Below are 14,543 nucleotides of genomic sequence, written 5' to 3' on the forward strand. Positions count from 1 at the left end.
ACAGCATTTGATTCCAAGGACCTTTGTACCTTGTGGAATATACCCTTGTTTCCTCCCTTTTAGGTCTTGATGACAGACCATCAGCTTCCCAGAGGTGCTCCATTCTCAGATACACCAGCTGTCTCCTCCAATGAGCTTTTTACCCCTCAGGAGACACAAAGGGAAAAAGACACACCACTGATCTGCTTACACAGCTTACCCAGAGGTCTTCACTGCCTGCCAGCAGCACTCCACACATGTCCCTGAGGAACTTGGTGACAGGCTTTGTGCAGCTCCCCACACTGCAGGAGTGCTCCCCTAGACAGGAAGAGTAGGTCAAGTTTAAAAGTGCAGGGCATGGAATGGACTGGAAAATAACTCCTGCTGCCCAAGTCTCCATTTCACCATCCTCCCCTCTGACTGGGTCACTTCTGGCTGTTATGTGAGAGGGGATACCTACAGCTGAGGCACACAAAGGGGCCTACGCCTGGGGATAACACAGCCCTGGGTGTTGTGTGACCTGCATAACACAGATGATCCCATGACTACCTTGCCTCTTCCACAGACTGTACAGTAGTGATGGACTTGCCTCCCACAGAGATAGCAGCACAGTACATAACCACCATGGAAGGGCTTAATCCTTCTTCATTTCCTCTGCAAGCATGCTCTCTTTCCTCTTGCCAGCCAAGTTGGAGACAGTGCCCAGACTCCATCTATCCCTGCAGCCAGCCCCCCCTGCCAGCTGCTCAGCATGAAGATCAGGTCATCCCCAGGGAGAGTCCCAAGGTTGAAAAGGAGCACCTTGCTTATAATCATGTTTTGCAAATACATGTTTAATGGAGGAAATAATGCAGTTTGAGGAGAGGCTGTTTGGTGATGACATCTTTTAGCTGTACTTTATAGCTTATTTGTTGAATTGTTGCTGGCTTCACATTGGTTTTGGTGATTATATTTTTAACTAACTGCCTAGAAGGTCACAGAGACACCATGTGTGTTTTTATAAATGAAATTGAACTAAGTTGTATTTAATATCCAAACAGATCTGCTGAGAGTTAGGTTTATAGCTGGCAAGGCCTTCACCAGTCAGAACAGGATTTGGCCATTCCTGGCATCATGCAAGAGCTCTGATGATCCCTGTACTGGGGCACATGGCTCCCACAGACGTTCATGAGGAGGGCTGAAATTCCTGGTGCAGATATGAATCACTGTGCATTTGAAAGTATTCCTCTATGAACACTGTTTAATATTTGCCTTACATTTTCTGTTTTGGCAGAAAATGCCGAAGCGTTGCCAAAGCATTTTGTTCTTGATCACAAACTCATTTGTTCTCTGGAAGATTGTCAACAAAGAAACAAAAGACAATTTGAACAACATGTATCTGGGGGGTAAAAACCCACATGAGATAAAAGCATGGTAATTAAAAAAGCAATGGCCCTGTTCTAATCCCCTCTTTCAATTCAGCCCACCAGATCCTGGTGTTAGTTTCTTCATCACTAGTTTCCCGTCGTCTCATGTCTCCTTATAATACAGAGGCTCTTTTCTTCCTCCCAACCCTCTCCTTTCATGAAGATTACACTGATTTTCATGCTTTTAATGGTATTTATGTTTGTCATAAGTCACTAATGAGGAGGTTTTTGAAGTTCTTCAAAACTCTAGCTACAATTCACAATGCCTGTCCAGATTTCTGGAGGTAGAGCTCACTTACATCCTAGGAAGAGGTAGAAATACCTGTGTGCTTATAATTCCAAAAATCTCCTTTTTCACGGAGACAGTAATGTTGAGGAACCCTTGCATCAGACGCACATTTTTCAAACATGAGGACGAAGAATTTCCTTGCCTTTTTGGCAGTTGCTGCACAATCTGCTCTCAGTCATCTCCAGCAGGTGCAGATTCATCTCACCTCACTGCAGCCATCCAAGCGTGAAGCGTCTCATTTAAGCCAACCGTGTGACTTATCTAGGGTTCATGGAGAAAGGTAGATCCTTCCAGCGTTTGCTCCTGGAGAGGCATCTGAAATAACTGGGAGGAAGGATGACGTTTGGAAGGGTCAATGTCATTAACTGAAACCTGACAACTGCTTTTAAGATGGTTTGAGCTGTGCAAGAGGCGTCCTAAAGCATGAATTTGAGGAGCAGGTAGTGAAGGGAGTGGGATGCAGACACTTGACCCCTACATGTCGTTGAGGAGCTCTCCATTTCCATGGCTGGCCATTTTTCTCTCCTGACATGTGAGGTGGAATTGTTACTGCTAATGCAGCTTAGAAGGATGTTGGAAGGGCTTGCTCATATCCTTCAGCCTCCTCATGGCCACGGAAGTGTAAACAAGCCTTCACTGGTTTGGTCTTATTGTTCAAGTAGCTGCTAAGGACGAACAGCCCCTGGGCACGGCGAGCCTGCTGCAGGGCCGTGCAGAGCAGACGCTGCTCCGCCACCTCCCTCACAGCGTTTTCCTTCAGCTGCAGCCCTCACTGGGCCACGCTGTGCCGCCATCAGCGCTTCCTGTTTGTTACCTCACAACACCATTTCCCGTTTCCTGCCTGATTATGACCGTGCCAACTGCTTTTCCCAGGCCTGAACCAGCCTCCCAGCACGCCCATTTGACTGATACGGAATCACCATCATGGGCACTGTCGCGGTGGCAGAGGGTGCTCCTGGCTGCCATGTGAAGTACAGCCCTCTCCCCACACTGTCACCTTCCCTCTCCCTGCCCATGTGGGTGCCCAGTCCCAGGCTAAAGAAGTGGGTCTCACACATTCCATAAAGTGGGAGAGAACAAAACGAAGTGCTGATAATTCCCAGGGTTTTACTGCAAGCCAGCAGAAGGCAGCAAGGTACCCTGCAGAGCATGAGTCAGCTGGATGGAGAAGGTGGAGACATGAGGGACTCGTGGGGCCCATCTCTACAGACACCCTCTCTGCCACTGGACTTTCTGCTTGCTCAGACACCTGGCACTGAACTGCCTAAAGCAAACTGTGGGAAATCACATGAAGGCACCAGAGTACAAGGGATTAATGTGGTCTCCAGTAGCGAGTCCCAGTGCCTCATCACCCCCATGGTAGAAATGCTTCCACTTCCATCACTGAACTTGCTTTCAACATCCAGACACTTCTGGTTACACCTTTCTCCACTCTACTTAGGACTTATTAATGTATTTTCTCATTACTTGTAATAAAGTGATGTTCCTAGTCTTGTTTTGGTGCCTGAGGCAACTGAGCCCTTTCAGTCAGTCTCTCCTTGAATGTCACAGCCTCTAAAGCTGAGGTGAGGTCCCTTGCTCAGGTGGGAAGAAAACCTTTCTCCTGCTACTCTTTACAGCCTTGTTTAAGCACCCAAGGAACTCATGGCCCTTAGAAGGTATCCCTTCCCCCAGTGAGGGGCCTTAGAAGGTGTCCCTACCCCTCCAGAATCCAGCTCAGGGCCTGACCCAGCTAATATATATTGCCAGTTACTTACTCTGTTGTGTCACCACTTTTCAGATATGAAGAAAAAAAAATAGCTTTGCAGACAAACACCAGGGCTATGCTACTTTTAAGCTGTGCTGCAGCCTTTTATTTCCATACATCTCACCTACAGTAGGTAAAAATAAAAAAAACAACAAGCAACATTCTTGTTCCTTCGCCTTTTGCCTCTTCAGTCTGTTTAAACTGTAAAGTATTTGAGTATTGTCCTTTGCTGCAGCTTTCATAATATTTAGGTGTTTCACAGATGCAACACTGGAAAGACCCTGGGCATTCTAAACGAAGAGTGAAGACATGGAAGTGGCAATAACCGACCTACAACATAAAAACAAAAGCTGATTTCCTTAGCTGACCCTGAATGAACACAATGTGCATGTTTGTACTAGGTGTTTTCTTACTAAAGCACCTGGCAATAAGAGCGTACCATGAGTGGTCCCCTTGCAGTATAAAGCTTTATGGTCATTCCATTTGGGGGCTTTTATGAGAAATCTGCGCAGGCAACAGTAGCAGGGCACTTTCTGTACATTATATTTAGAATAGGCTCTCCCACAATGAGTAACTGTGGGGCACAGTGCTGGAAACATGCTGGAAAGGAATGGATCCTGCCAGGTGAATCCAAACTGGCAGCATCTGACAGTGGAGAGAGTGCTGGTGTGGAAGGAGCTCTTCAGCATGCACAAGCTGCTGCACTCAGATTTTGTCTTGGGAAAGCTGAGCATGTTCATCTGTACCAGAGAGTGGGGAGAGCAGCAGGAAAAGGGAGTGTGTGTTTGCAGCAGTTGCACAAGCCCTGCAGCCCCCGGGAGCCGGCGGTACAGCATCCCTGAGCAGCCCTGTTCTGCCAGTAGGGGTCTGTAGAGTCGGCACAGCCAGAGCCCGCAGCTGCTCAGGGTAGGTGGCAGACCACATCTCCCTGTCACAAGGCACCTTAACTGAGCAGAACTGTGGGTCTCTTTGAACTGAAGGCACACCAAGCTCTGTCCCTGTGCACTGTGGTTAGTGGGGAACAGAAAAGTGGGGCTAACAGAGGGTAATTATTGCAAGATTTGTGGCTGTAGGGATCCCTTACTAATATTGAGAGTAGACATGCATCATTGCATGGTCACAGTTTGCAGATGTCTGGCCAAAATGGGGTTTTTAACATAGTTAAAAGGTTTTGCACAGGTCTGGAACCCAATTGCAAGGTCACAAGTGACCATGGAAAGTGCACTGAGGCACTGCAAAACACTGCCTTCAAGGGTCTGGCTGGAGTCATGGGAGGAGGGTGTTTGGCATCCAGACCCACATTACAGTACAGACAAGGTATCAGAACGTTCCCCAGCAGGCAAGGGAGGCAACTCAGGCATTTTCAATGAGACTTAATGTTAACACCCTCTCTAAGCTATAAGACACAAACCAAACTCTACCCTTTCAAAAGCCCACAGGGATCAGGGAAGTTTTATACCCTGGCTTTCAGTGACTAATTTCTGCACGGCACATGATGCAGCACTTCAGGTAACACACATTAATTCAGTGCCAGTGTGCAGAGCCAGGAAGGGCATCTCTCTGAAAGTCACTGCTCATGTTTCAGCTTCAGCCTGCAGCTCCAGATGGGGGGGAGTATTACTGCAGAGCAGCAGGCACAGGGAGAAAACAAACAGCATCATTCCCCCTCAGTACCAGATTCCCACCCCAGGACCTTCCTCTGGTGTGCTCCCTGGCCATGAGCTGGATTGGTGGGCTGCAGCTGTAGCACCAGGAGGAGCTCCTCAGTGACAAAAGACAGGCTAACACTGTGTGGGAGACAGCACATCTCTCCCCAGCCCACTATCACAAAACTGACTGAAAATAGCTGAACCAGAAGGCTGCAGCACAGCCACCCTGCAGTTGGTGCTTTGAAGGCACAGAAAAGCTTTCTGCTTTTCTCAGTTGCCCCTTTGCTTTAGGGACTCCTGTATAGCTGCTTCAGCAGCAGTAGGGTCCTTGGCAGCACTGGAGCCCTTGGGGGGCAGGAATCAGCTCCAGATGTCTGAACAGCAGCCTGTACATGCAGCAATGTGCTTGTTGTCAGAGGCTCATTAACATACAGCTATTTAATCGGTGCCTCCAAGGCAAACAGGGAGAGAGGCCATGGAGCACAGGGCTTCCAAAGGTTTGCAGGAGAGGCAGCACTCCTGCCAGTGGGACTGCAGGCTCAGAAAGCCTGACCTCCACGGCAGCCTGGAGGCACGTGGGAAGGGCAGGCCATGTGCTTCTTTAGGTGTGGCTAAAGACGTCACCAGAGCCCCTCAGGGTCCAGCACAGTTGGTCACTTCTGCAGCACTGATGTTGTGGGTGTGGCTGGTTAGCTTTAGTTTTCCTTTTCTCAGGCTCACACACATGCTGGAATTATACCAGCGAAAGGGCAGTTGGAACAGTTTAAGGGGTATTTGTAAGCCTACACCAGAATTAGATAAAAATACCTGATGGGGAATGTGAGAGGCAGAGAAAGAGGGTGAACTCTGCAGTGGGCAGTTGCAGAGCCTGACCAAAAACGATGCCCCATCTCTGAAAGTGTTCTGGGCCAGGCTGGATGGGGCTTTGGGCAACCTGGTCTAGTAGAAGGTGTCCTTGTCCACAGCAGGACAATTGGAACTAGAAGGTCTTTAGGGTCCCTTCCAACCCAAACATTCTGAGATTCTCTGAAAAGGTGTCAGAATGTCATAGCAAATAGCTGCACTGTGTACATTTACTTTGAAAAGGATTTCTCACTGTCTACCTCTTCTTCTCTTTCACTATTGTTTCGTTGCTCCCGAGCCTGTTCCCTCCTTCCTGAGTAACTAGCTGCAGCTCTCCAACCTTTTTGAGTCACGTTCTGGAGAGGCAGAGGCATTCAAAGCACTGCTAGGCAGCCACACAGGACAAATACCTCAGGAGAAGACACCACCCCAGACCTGCAGAGATCAGCCATTTCCCCAGAGGGTGGATGACATCCTCTGTATCTTTCTAGGTGCAGTTGTTCACTTCCACAACCACCACTCTGTTTTAACACTGTTAGTCCAGCTGTTCCCCTGTGTCTTGTGGCAACTAATGCCACAGGGCTGCAGTTGCCAAATGAAAGAGAACCCTCTTCATGCAGGCACACATCTGCCTTCAGGGGGCTGAGCAGCCTCAGCTGTAATTTTGCTGCAGAGCTGAATGATTATCAGGTTCAAAATGCCTTTGCATTAACCTGCGCAGTATGTTATGCACACATCTTGTGTTCTCCTTTTGTTCTCTGCTTTATTTTTATATAAAAAGCATTGCTAAACAGTTGCAGCATGTAATTTCCTGTAAGCTGGATGGAGTGTGTTCTGGAGTGTGAAGAAAGCTTTGCTAGTAGTACAAAGAACAACTGGTGAAGTGACATGGAGATAATTTTTTTATTTCTCAGCCAGCTTTCCTACTAATATAATTGCACTGACTCCAACAGTTACATCTGTGTAAATCAGGATGAGAGGGATTCAGAGTTAGGGATCCATTCCCTCTCTTCTCTCCCAGCTCCTACTGTACAGTCTCTGCAGCTGCCCTCTGCAGAATCCCCGGGTTCTCTGTCCACCATGTTCTCCATCAGGCATTGTTTATCCACTGTACATTACAGCAGGTTTGTACAGTGCTTGCAGATCCTCTGTCCGTGGAGGCAAGAGTTACCATTACGGACAAACACCTCTCTGCAGGCCTGCCCTCCGCCTTGCTGTCACTCAGCACCGTGTGGGATGTGCCCAGGCAAATGGCAGAGCAGCTGCGCTGACAGGAAGAGAACCCTGAAGAGGCACTACCGAAGGGATTCCCTTTGGCTGCAAACCCGCGCTGCTGGAGCCGACTGCCTGTCCCGAGAGAGGCGTTACCACAGCATGGCGCTGTGGGTCCTGCGCGCACCCCTGCTCCTCCACTCTCAGCTGGACGAGCTTTATACTGAGGAGACAGAAGAATTCGGAGAAAATAAGAAGGGTTGGTGTTTACCTGGTGCTTCACTGGCTTCAAAAGCTTTCGGCATGAGCTCATTCTTCGCCCCTTCATCCGTGTCCCAACAGAAGGACTCAAGATCCCTACACCAACAGATTCACATGCAAACAGAAATCTTCAAAAAAGGAGAGCAGCTCTGCCACTGAGGACTCGGTGCACAGACTTCTTGCTTGCCTGATGTGAGACACACACATTTCCCATTCTCAACTTTCCTTTAGGGAACAGGTGTGCTTTTTCTGATCTTTTCCTGTGGGACCATGCAGACTGCTGCTCAGGGGATGGGAGTGTTGTTAAGCAGTCACATGAGTCTTTTGAATAAGTCCATAAGGAATTCACCCTTTAGGTCATAATTAGTGTATTATATCTTTATTACTGTGCTGTGGGGTTTCCAACAGCCACTGTCACTGACACAGGACTTGCTCTCCAAATTGTTTTGAATGCCATAAAGAGAAGGTTTTTTGCATGGCTTCTGCTGGAATTCTCCAAGCTCAAGTACCTGCTCAGTGTATGAATAGCTCTCTAATTCTAATGTTCAGTTAATAACTCATCCACCATAGAGGATGTTTTGATTGGTTGGTTTGGGGTTTTTCTGAGTTTTGGGGTCTTTGTTTTAGATGGGGAGGGTGTTGGTTTGTTTGTGGGTTTTTTGTATTTTTTGTTTTAATGAATACCTCATTACTTCCACACTTTGTCTTCATATTCCAGATCAGCAGCTGGTGGTGAAGTTTGAGAACAACCTTGAAAGATGAACCTTTATGCTCTTTGGACCACAGAGGAACTCACTTTTGATCTCTTTAAACCTACTTGCTCACACTTTCTTGCAGAAAAATTTCTACTAGTTCCAGGATGACATTCCTGCCAGACTCTGAATGTCATCATATGGAGATCTGCTCCCACACAGAAGGGTGCAGAAAAGATGATGTGCTAATGAGCTACCTTCTTATCCCTGCTGTCAGTTCAGTGACTCTCCCTCCTCCTCTTCCCTTCCCCTGAACTGCAAATGTAATTGCTTTCCAGCAGCCCTGCGAACAGCCCGGTCCATCTGCAGCCCTGGAATCCCTCCAGAGGGCAAAGTCTTGGCTTTTTGCTTCAAATTATCTTGTCTTTTCTTGAGAGGAGAAAGAAGGAAATACCAACCAGGGCACTGATGCAGCGAGACTGAGCAGCTGAAACGAGGCCAGCATCCCTTTTGCCATCAGACTACCCAGGCTGTCCTCCTGCCAGTGCTCAGCAGGCCAGTGGAGCCTGTTATTCTCCTTGGCAATGCAGCTTGTGCCCCTGAGCCCACTCCCCTCGTGCATTTCTCAACACATTACCTGGCACCCAACATGCAATATAATATCTAACACGGAATGTTAGCCTAGATTTACCTCCTCTCCAAGGAACTCGACCATTTCTGCATGCACAGGACTTGGGTGCAGGCAAACAGGGTATTTGACATTGCTCACACTGGTTGCCAATCAAACTTGGGTCAAGTCACTTTCCCCTCCCCCTCTTCCTAGGTGTAAAGTGGGGCTGGTACTCACTCATCTGCCTAGAGGGTAGTTAGACTCAATTAACTGTTGTAAAAAGAGTTCTGTGTGCTACTGTGTCCCACTGATGCAACATCTGAACCTGCTCAGGCAAGAGGTATGCTCAGGCTAGAGCACCAAATAGAGCAAGGTCAGCACAAACTTTGATGATACTTGTGGTCTACTGAAGCCATAAAATAATTTCAGATGTCATGGTCATCAGCATCTTTCTTTCACATCACCTCTCCATATGCACATTAGAGCTTGCTAAGAAGCACATGATGTGATTCTTGAGGCTGTCCTGTGCAGGGCCTGGAGTTCAACTTGGATGATCCCGTGGGTTTCTTCCAAACCAGAATATTCTGTGATTCTGAGTGGTCCTGCTTAGGGCACTTGGAAATGGGGAGAATGAGAGATCAGAGGAAAAAAACCTGCATGAGAAAAGGAATTTGCCCGCTGAGTTTTCTTAAGAGGATCAATTGGTACAATATTTGTCAAATAACACTATCTGGGCGGTTGCTTTAATTTCTCATACTGAGGCAACATACCAGGAAAAAGATTTGTCAATAAAAATCTGACAAAAGACAATGATGCTTTCAAATTGTGTTGTTCCCCAACTCCCTTGTTTATGAAATCTATGCCAGCCTTTTATAGCTTTTTCAATTTAAAGGGTCATATTGAGAGCTCAGCTCTGTTTCCTGCCCTGCCTTTGTTTCTCAGTTTCCCATTTGTAGCTGTTTTTTGACTAGCCTGGTCACAAAGCATGAAATCAATTGTTTTCAAATCTAGTGCACTGTGTTCCCAACAAACACACAAAAAAAACTGGGGGATTCAACTTGTAACTATTTTGATCTGATATCTTCTGGGAAAAGCCACATGTGAAAACCAGCTGGCCTTCCCACATGGACTTCTCCCATTTGAAGGCTCTTCAGATGTGTTTTAATGGTAATGCTCAGCCTTATGATGCAATCTTTGCTAGATATATCATGGATGCTGTGACATGCCACAATGACCCTTCTACCCAGGTACTGAGTCCTCTCACAACACATTCTGCCATGAGCAATACCTAAAACGTGAGGCTATTGCACAATCATATCATGACACCTTCTTTCCATTACCTCCAGCACAGCAACTTGAAATTCCTCTTTAATTGTTCTCATTATCTTCCTCTACCACATATATTTCTAAAGAACCGCAAAAAATAGCTCAAAGAAAATAGGCCAGCTCTGTTACAGGAAAGTGGCTGAAATTTGTCCGAGGGGTTACCCCTCAGGCTCAAGGCTCCACAGAGGATGCTATGGAGTCTTGCTTTGGCTTTTCTTTGGTGCATAAGCCAATGTTATGACAGAACTAGAAGACCTTACACCTGCTGATTGCTGGTGTTTGAAAGAAGACACATGGCAAAGCTATATTTATGTTTAACATACACCAAGTCACCCTGGCTTGAAGGGAGGAAGATAAGAGATGGTTCTTGGCTTAGATTTGGTCTCCCATTGCCTGTACTGCAGTATTGCCTGACTGCAAAGTGCAGTACATGGGCTTTGTTAGATGAATGGAGCCCCCCTCAGCCACACCATCACAGCTTGGTGCCATTCCATCAACTTACAGTGAAATCTAAATCCTTTCTGCTGCTGCATTTAACCTGCCTATCCACATATCCACCCACAACTGCTCTTTTACAGCCAAGCCCTTGACACACAATAGTTGTCTGCTCCCCTTCCCTTTGTATGCTCGTTCATGGAAATCCAAGGGCTAAGAAATCCTAAGGCTCTACTGTGATGCTTTGCAATACAGGGAAGGGAAAATATTGTAAAGCCAGTTTAATGGGGCAGTTAAGGGAAAAGAGGGATGCTTGGAGGTGCACTCTAAGCTACTGTGCCATCAGATGTCATCTTAAACTGCTAAAGAGCAGTTTGCTTGTCCTGTTCATTTAGGATAAAACATATACACACAGCTCAGCCAGCAGCTCTGGAGAAGCAACAAGAAAAGCTGGGCCTTTCCCACCATTGGGATCAAGAAGAGAACAGCCATCCACAGCCTTGCTTTGAGGAAACTTCGTGTTAGATGCTCCCATTTCAGCACATAGGGTAATGGAGTGGGGGATAGGAGAAGAATAGGTGATGATGAGTCAATCATCATCTGCTGGAATGCAGCATGAAACAGTCCTTGGGCAATAGTGTGATACCACAGCCATCTTCAGGGTTAGAGAGAAAAGGCACTGGCAGATTCAGAGGGATTCTTTCTACCTCTGACTCTGAAGACTTCTCTTATGCATAGGCTCAGACTCAAAGGAATCACTAACTGCTTGATCTTAAGCACATTATGAAGATCAGCATCAAGTGATTTAAATACATTCTTATCAATCTTCAATCAGGAACCTCTGATCCTTGTTTTCTTGTCTAAGCTTTAAAACACAGCGGGGTCTAATCATAACATTATACATGCACATAGTCAGTCTATGAGAGGGCAGCATTGTCACTTCCCATTCCACAGTTTGAGGCAGTGTGACAGGGAATAAAGCTAAAGGATTTGCCATTAGCTTGCAGTGACAGACTATAGGAATAAGCATCTGCCAGCCAAGATCTTAGAGAGGAGAACACTGCTGTCCTTTCACCCTGCATCCACATCTGCATGAAGCTTCTCTCCTCCAGACAGTGCCCAGATGCTCCAGCTGATGCTGCGAGCTACCTGCTGCTAGGCAGGGGTCTTGGCAGATTGTACCCAAGTGCTCTCAAGAGGTTGAGATTAGAGGGCAATTTTAAAAAGAGAAAACTATTATTCTGAAGAATTATTTACCTCTTAAAATCTATACGGCAACAGCCTTCCTATCTTAGCTGGCACAGATTTCCTAAAATGGGAACACAACTAGAACAGATTAAAATATATTGGAAACCACTCAGTGTTCCACAATATGACTTATATGTGTAAAATTAAGAATAGGCTGTACATGTCCCAGCACTGCTGATAGCAATGCCACATTCATCAGAAACTGGAATACAAGCAGCTGTACAGCCACTTTATTATAATGGTCTGGAGGCTCTGGGGTAAGACCTTATTTATTCTTTTACTGGGAAGATGTACTCAAGGAACTGTTTCTATCCAAAACACACAGATAGAAACACAGAGTCTTTCCTCAACAGTGCAATCTGTACCATGGTGGGATTCACACATCTCTGAGGATTTGGAATATATGTGTTAGCTGAGAGTCCTGAAATCTTATACTGAGGATACCATCGAGGGAACATTTAGAGGCTTTTCCTTGAAATGAGGGGAGGGAAATACCTCTCAAAAAAAGCTGACATTGTCAGCTGCTGTCCTGGCACCAGTTAGTGTTCCCACCTCATGAGAATCTGTCTCTTTCAGGCTCTTTAGCCTGATGTAACCCCAGGCTATGTGTAACATCAGAGTTAGTAAACAGGTGGTGACGGTGCCTCTGCTTGTGTACAACATTCCAGTCCAATCATTACGTAACATACCAACCACTCAAGCTATGATTTTGATATTCCACTGACACACCAGTCATCAGCATCCAGTGCCCATGCCACCAGAGTGTCTGCAGGTTTAGTCTGTCTCAGGAGCAGATTTCCCATGGTCAGCACTGTACTGCTCACTGCCAGATTTCACACTGGCCATTAAACAGGGACAGTGCCCTGCTAAACTCTGGATCCAGATTCAACCAAACTACATCACCTTTAACTCTGTGTTGTTACACTTGGCTTTGGAGGAATGAGTGCTACAAATGTCGTTACAGGGTGCAGGTAGAATTCAAATTGGATTAATTTAAGTAGATTACATCTGAAAAAGCACATAAGCCAAATCAATCTCCCTTCTCCCTCTTTTCCATCTCTCAAAAAAGTCCCATTTTTTTTAAGAGCCAGATGTGTGTACTACTGCACCCTACACTATCCTTTACTTCAGGCAAGGCAGATAAACTGTACTTACATTCTGCTTTGGTGACATTGTTACTACTTCCACATACAGACAGATATAACTAGGCAGGGTATTTGGCATTGGAAAGATACCACAGCACCTCAAACTACTGGAGAGATGCTGAGAGATGGCATTAGAATGGGAAGAATGACAAGAAAATCTCTGGCCTTGACATAAAGAGATGAAGTTACTGAATTCAGCATGGCTCACCTGAACTTAGGCTGTCACATCCGTTCCAAAAAACTCAGCATGTAGCAGGGTTTCAGCTAAGACAAGGTTAGGAACATGAGAAGAATTAAAATCTGCAATGGAGACGTGTCATGGCAGAGCTGGAAAAGGTTAATGCCAGAACAGGATCGATATCAGAATCAGACCAGACAGAGAAAAGCAATCTCACAGGGAACATTGATAGGTCAGGGCTAGCCAAAAGAGCAGCAACATCAGGACATGGTGAGTGCAGCAGAGAGTTCAGGCTGACACTGCAGTTACATGCACAGAGAAGTTACACAAGCAGACAGGTTAACAGTAAATACCTCGTTCTGTCAACACTGGATGATGTTTTCGGCCATGGCTATTAAAAGCCTGGCACAGTATGACAGCTCTGGACGGAGCAGAACTCTGTTTGCTGGTGCCCACAGGTCAATGATAGCTGAGGAACTCCTAAGAGGAGCTCAGATGACTTCAGTCGGGACCTTAACCAGCCAAGAGCTTGGTCACTGTCAGCCTCTATCATTTTGCTGTCAGTCCCACAGCTTCTGTGTGGTCCAGTGCCTGCTCTTCAAGTCACCGTGTTGCCTGCACAGAGGAGGATGCAATGTCTCATGAGTCACTTTCCTGTTGCCTCCCAATTAGGAGCACGGCCCACAGAACTGCACTGTCAACACTTCCCACACACTGCTTACACGGCGAGAAGGTGCAGCAGAAACATCTCTGCACCCAGAAAAGCTGTTGAGTTACCCTTCCTTGTCACGCATTCCATCAAAAAGCTGACAGAAACCTTCTCACACATGCACTGGAAGCAGGGAAATTATTATTAGTTCATGGAGAGGCTGCTCAAGGCTGCAGGAGCCTTGCTTGCTCAGGCATTCTGACACAGCACAGGAACAGAGCTATCATTGCACACAAAGTGCACCCAAGACTTATGCCCAGAGAACAAAAGCAAAGACACAGCTTCTGGGTAGGGACTGCTGGTTTCTGCCTGGAGGAGGGAGGTGAAGGCAGTGCCTGCAGGCAGAGGCATGTCTAGGTGACACAAAGCTGGGGCAGAAACACCAGCGGTCACTGCAAGCCCGGCTGCCAGAGCCGCGCAGGCCAGGGCTCTGCACTGACAGTGCCGTGCGTCACAGGCAGCACAGGTGAATCAGCCCAGTCTTATACGTGCCTGGAGTCAGCTTCCCCCAAACACACCCCCTTACACACAGTGCAGCCACAGGGAATTCAATTTATACTAATGCCTGACTCACCCTGTTGATCATCTTCTCTCTTTGCAGCCACTACAACAGCAGTCTTGGCCGGGCAGTCAAGTGCCTGAAGCCTGGATACTGGTGCTCTTCCTACCTACCTTCTGCTACCACCACAGCCTATGACTTGACATGTTCTCAGAAGCCCTCTGTTTCTATCTCAGTGCAGGACAGCACAACCCTCTGCTACGTGGCCCCAGTGTTCCATACGGGGCAGAAAGGAAACCTTCCCTCTCCAAAAAG

At 46.9% G+C, this 14,543-nt stretch overlaps 1 long non-coding RNA gene across 1 annotated transcript; it reads right to left on the reverse strand.

The window, feature by feature from the left end:
* Positions 1 to 6,802: 6,802 nt before the first annotated feature.
* Positions 6,803 to 13,565, reverse strand: LOC118687387 (uncharacterized). Its single transcript, XR_004980318.1, has 3 exons — positions 13,374 to 13,565; positions 13,051 to 13,169; positions 6,803 to 9,341 (listed from the first exon to the last, which is right to left on the reverse strand). It is a non-coding gene; the product is annotated as an uncharacterized LOC118687387 (long non-coding RNA).
* Positions 13,566 to 14,543: the final 978 nt, after the last annotated feature.

This window comes from Molothrus ater, chromosome 6 (assembly GCF_012460135.2).
Source record: "Molothrus ater isolate BHLD 08-10-18 breed brown headed cowbird chromosome 6, BPBGC_Mater_1.1, whole genome shotgun sequence".
In the NCBI taxonomy this organism is placed as follows: domain Eukaryota; kingdom Metazoa; phylum Chordata; class Aves; order Passeriformes; family Icteridae; genus Molothrus; species Molothrus ater.